Source organism: Phalacrocorax aristotelis, chromosome 2 (assembly GCF_949628215.1).
Source record: "Phalacrocorax aristotelis chromosome 2, bGulAri2.1, whole genome shotgun sequence".
NCBI lineage: Eukaryota > Metazoa > Chordata > Aves > Suliformes > Phalacrocoracidae > Phalacrocorax > Phalacrocorax aristotelis.
In genome coordinates this window covers 14,639,816-14,651,491 of record NC_134277.1, presented here as the reverse complement: position 1 = coordinate 14,651,491, position 11,676 = coordinate 14,639,816, and positions in this window count along the sequence as shown.

Here is an 11,676-nt window from a genome sequence, read left to right as displayed (position 1 = left end):
AGGCAATTTAAAGGTATATTAAAGAGAAAATTAATTTTAAGATTCCAGAATGGATTAGAAGTAAAGACTGGAAAATTAATTTGCTTGGATTAGAAGTAGTTGTTGGGAAAAAGAGGTATTTCTGAGAGGAAACTTTTGTTTACTTTTGAGTAATGAGGTTCAAACTTCATTATGGTTAGTTTTCAAACAGTGATTAGAAATTCCTCGTTAAAGAAAAGCATGCAAGGCCAGAAAATATCAAGCAGTATCTGGAAAGGTGCTAAGTTCCTATCCCATCCACCCACCGATGTCAGAGCTGACAACTAAATTCTGCTCAGATAGGAGCCACTCTGAAATTCGTGACAGCATGGAGACATTGTCCTTGGACAGTATTCCTTTAGAAAAAAGATGGAGAATTTGGTCCATAAGTGAATAAAGAATCCTTATGAACACAGACTGTGATATGATCTCTTTGCAAAATATGCTTCTTAGGAGATTCTTATACTTTCTTGTGGCCTTGTCAAAGTATGGAAAAAAGACCAGAAGAACCTCCAGTTATGGACCTCTGAAGTGGACTGCTAAATTTGGTGAGATCAGGCACTCAGCACTTCTTTGATGAAGCCTTCTGTAGATGTCACTGAAAGTTTAACCCATAACTTCATAGCATGTGGAATCAAACAAGTGTGAAAGTACTTGTAACTAGTGATCTGCATGGAAAAGATAGTTTGTTCATGTCAATGAACAATGAGCAGGCAAGGTGAACTGTATCTCTCACTTGGGGGAAATTACTGGGAAGAAGTTGCTAATGATTAACTTTGATCAGCTGGAGACATTTTAGATGATAGCATAGCAAGGCTTTGTGGAAAAAAAAAAAAGGTTAAAGATTTCCAATGGATTAAAACACTTGATATTTGTACATTAAGGTTTTAACATGAATATATACATGTTTGTACTGATCTTTCATATATCTTTTTGTGCTACTCCTGAATATGTTAACACAGGACAAGTGTATCTGTACACTCACCATTCTACCTCTTTCGTTATGAATCATGGTAACTTGGCAGCAAAATGCACATTTACTGTGATGAAAGAAGGAAGAGGAAGAAAAACAACCTTCTTCCCCAGCTTTGGTAAAATCTTTGGCATACTGTATATAGGTAGAATTCACTGCTTGTGAAGGCAAACTCCAGCTGTTGGTCCAGCATAGTGCATGCCTGTCCAAAAATCTTACATTACATCTGTCAGGCCTGGGTTTGTGCCAGCCGTCTCGAACAGACATATACCTCTGTACTTAAGCAACTGACAGCCCCAAATTAATCTGGACTAGCCATGAGGATAGTTCAGGTAAGCCTAAGTAGACACCTATGCTTTAAGTACCACTGGCTATAAAGTGAGTTTGGACACCTGGTGTGCATGTAGTCATGCACTTCAAGTCACTGCACAACCAATCCCATCCGAAATATTTGTTTCTTTAGACAAAGATAACTTTTTACTCTTCTGCCACACCTAAAAGGAATTTGCTTAGTGTGTGATTGTAGTGTTGAAGACCTTGAGGTTAATAATGAACATCAACTGCAGTTGACTCTGTGTGCATAACTACACTATTTTGATTAAAAAATACATTATAGTATTTTGAAAAAAATACAATGCCATATTTAGGCCAGCCTTCCTACATTAGACACTGTATTGAGGATGGAATACCTGAGCAGGAAATGTCACAGGCTTGGCTAGGTGATACCTAGTGCTCACCTGAGCTGCCTGAATTCCCAGTTCAAGTATGAAAGGCAAGTGAAGGATTCCTCCATGAAACAAGTCAGTGGGAAACTGTGGGCACAAGCGTGCATCTGAGGCTCCTCTTCCTCTCCAGTTTGGTGCTTACATAAATGACTCAAGGCTGCAGGTTTGATATGAAGTCAGCTGAATGTTTGCACTATGACGTCCGTGGAGTAGACCTAAACCTGTAATAGGACTTTATCTCTTACTTCATTACTATTAATTTATTCAAGATATTTAAAAGCATTTTTCTCCCCTAAAAAAGAGTTTATAAGAAGACTTCTTTTTCTCCTGTACTATGTTTGCCTGCATGGAAGTATTTTGCCTTGAAAGAGCAATATTTACAACATGCTAAAGTTTCTTCACTCCCTTTGTTTTTTTCCTGCACCTATCAGTGTTAATAGTGACACTTAGCAATGTACACAAGTCCTTTCATTGATTTTCCAGTATTAACTCACCCTAAAAATAGTTGTTTTTCCTCAATGAACACTCAATGCTATTAACTAACGATTCTGACTTGCCAAAATTTGTCAAGGAGAGATGTTGGAGATACAACAGGATGCATAATATAATATAAAAACTATACTTTGACAGTAGTCATTTAAAAACAATGAGCCCTACCACATATACCCTAAAGTGTGTCACATGTTGCTGCTACAAATCCCAAGCAAAATGAAGTAGCTAGAGAAAGACAATTCCCAGAAACAGGCTGACATCTTGATAACAGTGGTACCCAAAGGGGAAGGTGAAAACCAATGATATTGCTCGTTTCCTCAAGGGCGGGGAGGGAGGGGGGGAAGAAAACGAAAAGAGACTGAGAAGGTGTGTAAGCATTGAGAAGTAAGCCATGGTGTGATGAAGCATCTAAGAGACTGTGACAAGCAATGGAACATTAAAAAAAGTTAATTGAATTAGGTACTTGGCAATTTTTTCCTTTGAAAATGAGAGACTCGTAGTGCAAATATGATGTAAAGCATACTGCTGCTCACATGTAGTCTTCCCTTGTGGCATCTGTTAAGAATGAATTGTTACAATTACAACTCCACCCATTATTAGAATGGAAATTTGTACTAACTGGTTTTCAGCTAGGAAAACGCTTTCTTGGTGACAGAAGAAACAATTGAACACAACTTTTAATGGGAAAGTGTTTCCTCTCAGAAAACCGTGGGATATGAGGTCTCCCTCTGTAGCTTTTGGTTAATTGAACGCAAAAACTGCAGGAGATGGTATTTGTTTAAAATTGTTGTTGGCATTGCAATAAGAGATGCTACTCCTAATTAAATTGGAACATGTTGTAATTCTGCATGGGAAAGTGGTGATGTTAATACAGATCCTGAAATATTTTTGGGTGACAAATGCTAGCAGTAAGAAGACACAAGCATGAGCAGCAAATGCATGAAAGAATTCTAATTAATCTCAAATAGAGCTCCAAGAATACATTTTCTGAAATAGCTAAAATTTTAGTTACCTTTAGTTAAAAAGTTAGTTTGTTTGACCTAACATTTATATCTGTAAACCAACAATCTAGCACTGTTATTTTAAGGAAAATTTGCATGTTCTCCAGCCTGCAGCATAAGTACAGAAGGTTCTTTGGTATCTAATATTAAATCAAAGGGCAAAATTCGGAATTGAATTTAGTCTTATAATTAAAGCAACAAATCAACTTTCACATCTAAATGTTTTCTTTTGGAAATAAGGGGGAAAAAAAGAAGAAAACATAAAATTTCTTCTTCAGTCAAGACAATTATACTAATGCCTATTTTCCAGAAGATGTATGCCTTCACTCAAATAAGAGAAATTACCCTCCTCTTGCTGAAAACCTTAGCAGGCCAGAAGCTGCCCTTGTAGATTAGTAGATGAATTAAGTGTATAAAGTGTAGTATAAAGGAAAGATAAATACAGATCTTCTTTCATTAAATTTCTTCAACACATCAGTGGAATATTTGTTCCTCACAAGAGCTCAGAAGCTAGCCTCCAAATTTCTTGAGGGTGCAGTCAAATTCAGAACTACATCACTCTGTCATTAAAAACTTTCATGATTTCCTAAGACATGCAGAAGAGGTGGTTGACAGTACAGGAGGATACAAATTTAAAAAATGCATAAGAAAAGCTATTTAGATATAAGAGAAAACAATTTCCATTTTGCTATAGAGGGAAAATGGTTTAGATGTATTACCTCAGGATGTCTCCTGTTCCTAGCACTCATTTAGCTGCTAATTTTAATAATTGTACAACAAACTTCAGTCTAAGCTTTCCACCTGAAACTCAGTATTTCCTTCACAGTCTTTCTGTTCTAAACATTATTTCCCTCTTGCCACCTGTGTAAGCTCTTCACAAGAAGTTTAGTGTGCTCCTGGGCTCTAATCTGTTCAAATTCTATGAAGTGACATTTTCAATAAACTAAAAAATCTCAATTAACATAATCCAAGATGCCATTCTATAGTATATTTCAACAATCCACTTCAAGGATTAGGAAAAGAAAATGGATTGCTGAACTCAGATCAACTTTAAAAAAAAAGTTAAACCACTGTTTTCTCTGTAGTTTGCAAATGGTGGTCATCTATTTCACCACTTTTCATATTAACACCACTTTAATTAAAAAAAAGAAAAAATGCTCCCTTAAACATTGTGACAACTGCTTGTGCATTCTTCCTTACTCTGTGTGCTACTCTTTTAAATTGTTAATCATGAAACAGTATTAATTAAGGCTAAATGTTTTGGCAGTGCATGCTTTGAAGTGAGTTTTAAATCTTGTAGGTTTTCCCCGTCCCCCACCCACCCACCAGTGGCCAATATTTTGCACTGTGCCAGCATAAAGTCAGGGCAAAGTATACCTCGTTAACTATTTCACCATAACAAATAGCAAATACATTTCAATAATGTTCCACCTAGTATCACAGATTTTCTACTCCTGACTTGCCAGCTCCTGTTACATGACAGTAACAAGCTTGTGGATACTTGTCGATTCCTTTATGCAGCTGCCATCACTCCCAGTTGCTGAAACTGGGGACTGCACGCCATACACACCATCTCTTTTTTTTAGCTCCATTCACTAGTGTATTGAACAGAGCTTTCTGGGCTGAGATGGATCTTGTACCCTTCTATCAGTACTATTTGTTGTTTTTCCACAACTTGACTCTAACTATTGAGTGTCAAATTTCTCAAACAAATAAACTTGATAATATTTCTAAAGATGCTTTATGAAATATGGAATTTAGCAAGTTAACTCTGCAGGCAGCTTTGAAAGCTGCAGGCTGAACCTGCAAATAATCCTGAAATTCCACCGCCCTTCCAGTAAGAACAGCTCAAAGTACTCCAGCTGCAGGTCAGAGTCATACCTCCATTCTCCTCATAAAAACCCGTGTGAGCAGATACATTAGAGAGTATGTTTTTAAAGTAGGTTTTAAGTATGTTTTTCATCTGGCCCCTGTCCAGCCACACTGGGAATGGAACTGTTTAACTCCACGTCAAGAATGTCCTGTGACAAACCTGTTCCCATTTCTATCCAGACCTGGATAGAGTTAAAAAACATAAATTCTGTAAGTGTCAAAGAAAGAGCGAGAAAAACTACACTGTGATAACACTCATTATAAAATCAGTGGGACTCTTACAATTTCATATACCCTGCCAGGACTGCCTTTGCTTCCTTCAGTTTGCATTAGAAACTCAGTGATAGCCAAATGTGTTCACTCATTATTATTCTTGTAATAGGTGGAAATACACAGTGTATGTTTGTCAAAGCCTTTTATGTAGAAGAAAGATGTTTTGCAAAATTATTTGGGATTTTGACAAAACATTTTCATTGGTTTAAGAAAAGAGAGAGAAGAAATAAAACTTTTTTGGCCCAACCAGAAAGAAAGAGTTTGTGTTTTCACTTGAAACAAATTTTGCTTCAGAAATCTGTGATAATTAAAAAATATTTTCAGAATCAACCATTTTTATCTGATAAGATGGTGATGGAAATATGTGATGTTTCTTTAAGATTATATTTTTTTTCCAAAAGTATTTTTAATCTTATTTTTTTTCCCAATGCATGGAAAATCTGTTCTTAGACCAGCTCTCTTGATCTCAAATTTGAAGTTTAGATATGTTTTTCCATTATTAGGTAGACTATTAATGAATATTTCTTATTTACTTTTGGTTTTCCTCAACAATTAACAGACTTGTTTCAGGCACTGTGCAAAGACAAGTGTCTCTAAGAAGACCCTGTACAGTAATCTTACAATCTAACAGGCCTGTTTTGTAAAAGAAAATAAAAACAGAGTTTCTGACTCTGCTACTTTGTGGTGTTCAGACTACAGTGGCAAAACACAAGAATCCCCACTGCTTGGACCATTTAGTATTGCTGAAGTAAATAACTGCAGTACAATCTAACTAACAGTAATAAAAAATAGCGACCAATACAAATGTGTGTGCATGTGTGTAATTAATACCTCTGCAAATTTCACAAGGGTTGCAATGTACAATTTCAGGTTATAATTTAGAATAAAATTTCCCTATGGACGAATACACATTTACTCACAATCTATCAATTTATAAAATAAATGCTGCTACAGGATTGTTTCCTAGAGGACATGTCACTAGTGAACCTAAAACACAGTCCTGTCACTTTTGAAACTACAGTGCCCACGTTATAGTTTCTGTGGCACAATGCAGTTGTTATTTAATTTATTTCAAGAGTTCTCTTGAAAACAGCTTCTGTATTCCTCAAGAGCTTATGTACATTTCCTTAGTAAATAAATATATGTCATCAGGAAACAACTTTTCTCCCGAGACAAATCATCATGTTTTTAAGAGTGCTTAGAAACAGAGAAACGAAGGGGCATAGTTGAATCATCACACATTAACAGCAGATACAAAAAAATTGTGCAAACACAGGGCTGGTTAAAATGTACCCTTTGGAGCTTTGCAGAATATATTATGGTCAGCAGTATAATGGCTTCTGCTTTAGGTATTTCACAGTTCAGCACAATATATTTCACTGAGGTAGGAAAATGCTAATAATGGGCACGTATATACCAAATTAATTTCTCAGGGGACAAGCCTGTTCAGCCCAGACTACTCAGGCATCATTCCTTCTAGACTTCAGCTAATTAATGTAGTGCAATTTAAGAAAAGGTGGAAGGGATCATATTGATAAGTGTCAATCGTGTACATTCAAAACATCTATTATTTCTCCTCTTTGTCCTTGGAGTCCTGAAAAAAACACCCAGCAATCACTTATAGTTAATTGCTAAGCAGAAGAAAATAATAAAAAAAAAAAAATAAAACCCCCCTCTTCTCTTTCATTGCTATTTTATCTGTATTCCCTTCCCCGACTCTCAATCTATCAGAAACATATAGAGAACTAGGAAATACTCTTTTTAATCTATTAACTGCAACACCATTTTTTTAAGGAGTTGGATCATCATCTAATCCATTTGGATGTTAGATTAATTATTATTTTTAAGTAGATTTTTTTTGTATCTGTCAAAAGATGCTGTCAAAAGCCTGGTTGACACTGAGCGTCCTTCATTCTCACTGGTTTCAGTGTAGAAAACACATTACAAAATTAGGACATCCAGGAACATTAAAACACATAGGTACTCTAAATCTTCTATAAACTCAGATCCTATGGAAAAGGAAACTTTACTCGAGATATAACATCTAGATTCGTTTTTTCCAAGGTTAAAGAGTCTTCTTTTGTCCTTTACTGTGGAGGCTTGTAATACTTTTTGTTTAATTAAGTGACAGAATAAATTGACCAAGGCAATCAGGAAGTGTTTTGATCCAGATTATTGGAACGGAAAGTATACTCAGCTTTCCCAGTAACTTATAAGCTAGCATCTTTCTCCATTAGATCTGACAACTACAATTTACTCTGGACCTCCTGATGTAGCTTGTCACCACCAACAGGCCAGTATGTACCCGGCCAGGGGTTACAACATACTGATTCATTAGACTACAACCATGAATCTGCCACTTCAGAGAAAAGACCCATCCATCTCTCTACATTTAGCTGTCATTCCCACCATGAATGTAATGCTATTACTGAGACAGCCAAGTCCATTGCTCATGCCAGATGTTGTTAGGAATTCAATCCATCCTATCTGTGAACACTAGTCCCTTCAAACAACAAGATGTTGAGTGAATTACATATTGAGTGGTGAAGTTTTTTGGCATTTAATTATCCAGCTGAAAGGAACATGCTTAATTGTTACTGCAGTTACTGGTTAGTGACTAAATAGAGGAATTTTATGAAGCAATGGTAGAGCATCGGCAGCTGAATAAACGTTTCACAGCACTGAAATGGCTATGACAAAAAATCTTTATGTCTTTACTGAACACAAATGCCTCTCTTGTTGGATGAAATGAACAGGTTTTATTTCTGTTTTTAAGTAAGAAAACATGTCATTATTTCAATAAGGCAAATTCATGTTGCTCAACCTCCAGGTAGCCAGTTTTGGCCCTTCAAGCAGGAATGTTGCCAGGGTGTGTGGGGGTAGCAGCATAGTGCCAGTTATTAATACATTCTCAGATATTCATGCCCAGATAGCCAGGGAAATGACTGCTAGGACTGCTACATTTAGCAAAATGGGTATGTAGTCCACCTGGAGATGAGCTGGTCCTACAGAAGTCCGGAGACATAGAACACTACCACAGCATCTCTCCTTACATCTGCAAGGCAGCAGAACCCAAGACCATCACTGCACATACCACATTGAAGCAGGCCTCTGAAACTGAAATGGATTTAAGCCTCATCCTCTCATTAGGCTGATTGAAACTGCATATATTACAGAAATAGTCTTATGCTTCTGTACTTAGCTTAAGCTGAAGAAAGAAAAATTATGTATATACATGATATTTTCAGACTAGCTAATAATGCTGTACTCTCCATGAATGTTCTATCTTGTAATATGTCCAGCTTCATTTCAGCAATAAAGCCTTGAGGAAATTGAATCAGGGCTTGGGACTTTATTAATTTATCCATGTGAAGCTTCATTCTTCTTTAGAAACATAAGAAAGCAAAATAAGCAGCTGAAAAGACAACAGATTATTCCCCTAGATTTTAACTTGGAAATAAGACACGTTTACTATGACAGAAACAGAATAAAGCTGGCATTTTCTGAGAGTAAACATGGACACTGCATTTGGGATTTTTTTTTTTAATTTTGCCTGGCTTAATAATGTAGTCTGGAATCTGGGAAGTAATCATCCCATTCATTCACTAACAAATAAGAGTTGCTTGGTTCATTTACCAACTTTACTTTGTTGCCAGTTAGAAAGAAATTATTTGTGATTTGTATATTCCTTTCATGAGGCCAGTTTGTCTAACATTGTTGAACTGTCTGTCTTTAAAGAGAAAAAGAAGTGCCTGGACTGAATATTACCAGATTTTTAAAAAAATATTTGAACTAACATTATACTAAATTTAGTGAAAGTTTAGCATAGTGTGACGGAGCTTAGACTGAAGGGGACTAAGCAGCTTGTGCAAGAAATTTTTGCAATTTTATGTATAATTATTTACAAAGACAATGTCTGATAACTTGATCTAGTCTAGCAGAATGTTTTTTTTGCTCCTGCTCTTACTTGGTGAGACTAACAGCCTTCAGCACTGAAGGATCCCAATTAGCAGCAATATGTGGCTCCACTAGATTGGCACTCTTGCACATTAAGTCCTAGACTTAAATAGTTTCAGAGATTCCAATGGATGTCAGTCACACCAGCACAGGGAATTCTGTTCTTTCTTTTGCCTTGAAGTTTCTTTCAGACTCTTTGTATAAACAAAAGTAATGCATTCAGCTGCATCTTCTGCTCTTCTCCTAATTCTACTCTCATGATTCCTCCCATCTTAAAGCTATAGCGATGATCACTTGAGATTGGCCACATCTAGGGGCGCTGGTGGCTAAACATCCATTCACTCCAGCTTGGTAAGTACTTGACAACTGACCGACAGGTCCCCTGCTAAGTATTAAGAGTTAATCTGTTGACAGCCTGATACCTGAAAAAGAGTGGGAACAGGTATTAATTTAGTTAACTATTTAGGGTTAATAATCCATTTATACAGTGCCTTCTGCAAGACCTGATCTTGCAGCTGGAAAGCAGTCTTAATCTTTTTTTTGCTTTAATGAGGTTTAGACCCATCAGGTGTTGCGCCATGAGAGCTTTGTACTCTACACAATATAGTCTACAGTCCTAATCTTTATTTATTTGGTCGTAAAAACCCATGACAAGCTTCACTGCACCTTAAAAGAATTTATATATCTTATATAACCACAGCACCTTAATAAAATATATGCAACCATCTCCATGGATTCCTCAGTGTATGAAGTACATCAGTAATATCCAGAATGATCTGACCTGGAATTTGTGCCTTCACTGAGGCTCACAAACAAATATTTGTACATGTGACATTTAAGGTAAGGACAGTCACATTAAGATAGTGTTCCAGCTCACAGGCAAAATATCTGAAGGAAATGAAGGAACCTAAAAATTATGCTATCACTCACAGCCCATGTGCACCTATCTACAAGTTTTCAGATTTCTATTCTTTTCATTATTATCCAGTCACTAAATCTAGTTGGAAGTTAATGTGCAATTTTACATTACTTACAGTTTTGTAAGGCGGATCTTTGGTACACAACCTTTGTGATTTTCCCATTTCCACCATGCCTTGTCAGCTTAATTGATTATATTTATAAAATTTATTTATTTTTATTTATCTATTTATCTATCATCTGCAGCTGATTTAGGTTAAATCCGAATTGTAAGACAATGGGAGGGTTTTTGGACCAGCACATGCAAGGTCATGGATATAAAGGAAAAGTGTTAATCGACCTCCTGAGTTTCTCTTCACTCTCTTGGATTCAGGTCTTGAAATAACTGTATATTGTTGACACAGACATTTGGGCATTGATTCACAAACTTCAATTATTATGGAACACTAGATTTCTAGTCTTCCAGTTATATGTGCTGATATGGGCTAGCGGTCTCTCTGCAAACAACTAGAGGTACATTTTTGTCAACTGAAAATTTAGTTCACATTATCCACTCTGCCTTTGCAGAAGATACAGATTCCTGTGTATCTTAACTGCAAAGTATAATGTGGTACTCATCCAGAATTTTACAGAAGCTAGTCTACATAAATAATTATTTCAAGAGTAGCTAATATCACACTGTCTAGCCTACTGCACTTTAGAAAAGTTTAAAATTATTGGGTGTATGTAAGACAAAACACCCTTAAGAAATCAAGGTTCTGACCACTTATGGCTAAGAGTTTATTGACCCAATGTCCTGGACACTTACTGTTCTACTTATTTAAAGTCTCCCTGGGGTGTCCATAGGAAAAGCTGTTCTGCACTTTCCAAGCTGGAAGAGGTACAGCCTTAGGTTGTATTGCATAAATGCAGCTCCTTTCCTATGAAGTGGCCTTTCATTTCAAGGCAATGTAAACGACTCACAGAGCTTCTGTTTCCATGCAGTTTAGTTTATTATGTTTTGAGGTCCTAGTTATGGGGTAAGTATTGCACACCCAAGAAGTACCATTAATAAGTGATTCCTAGTTGTGAAAGATAGAGTTGCAGAATTATCAGTGTTACATTTTTTTTTTGAATACCAGAACCATCTAATGGTTTTTATTAAGTATTTCATGTTCTCCTCAGTTCTTATCATGCAGGGTGAGCATTACAAAGTCTATTATTGAGCATTTATTTAATTTTGTGTTTTTGTAGCTCTCTTTCCAGCGTTTAACTTTTAGTTAATACCTATTTTCTGTATTGTATCGTATCAGGTATTCTACTAGAAATACACAAAAAATTAAACATGAACAATTCCTCCAAAAAGCAGAATTCTAATCAAGTCACTTCAATTTCATATGGCAAATACTAGATAAAATGTCCCACAAACAAAAACTCCTAAAGAAATTGAATGGGATAGTTATATATG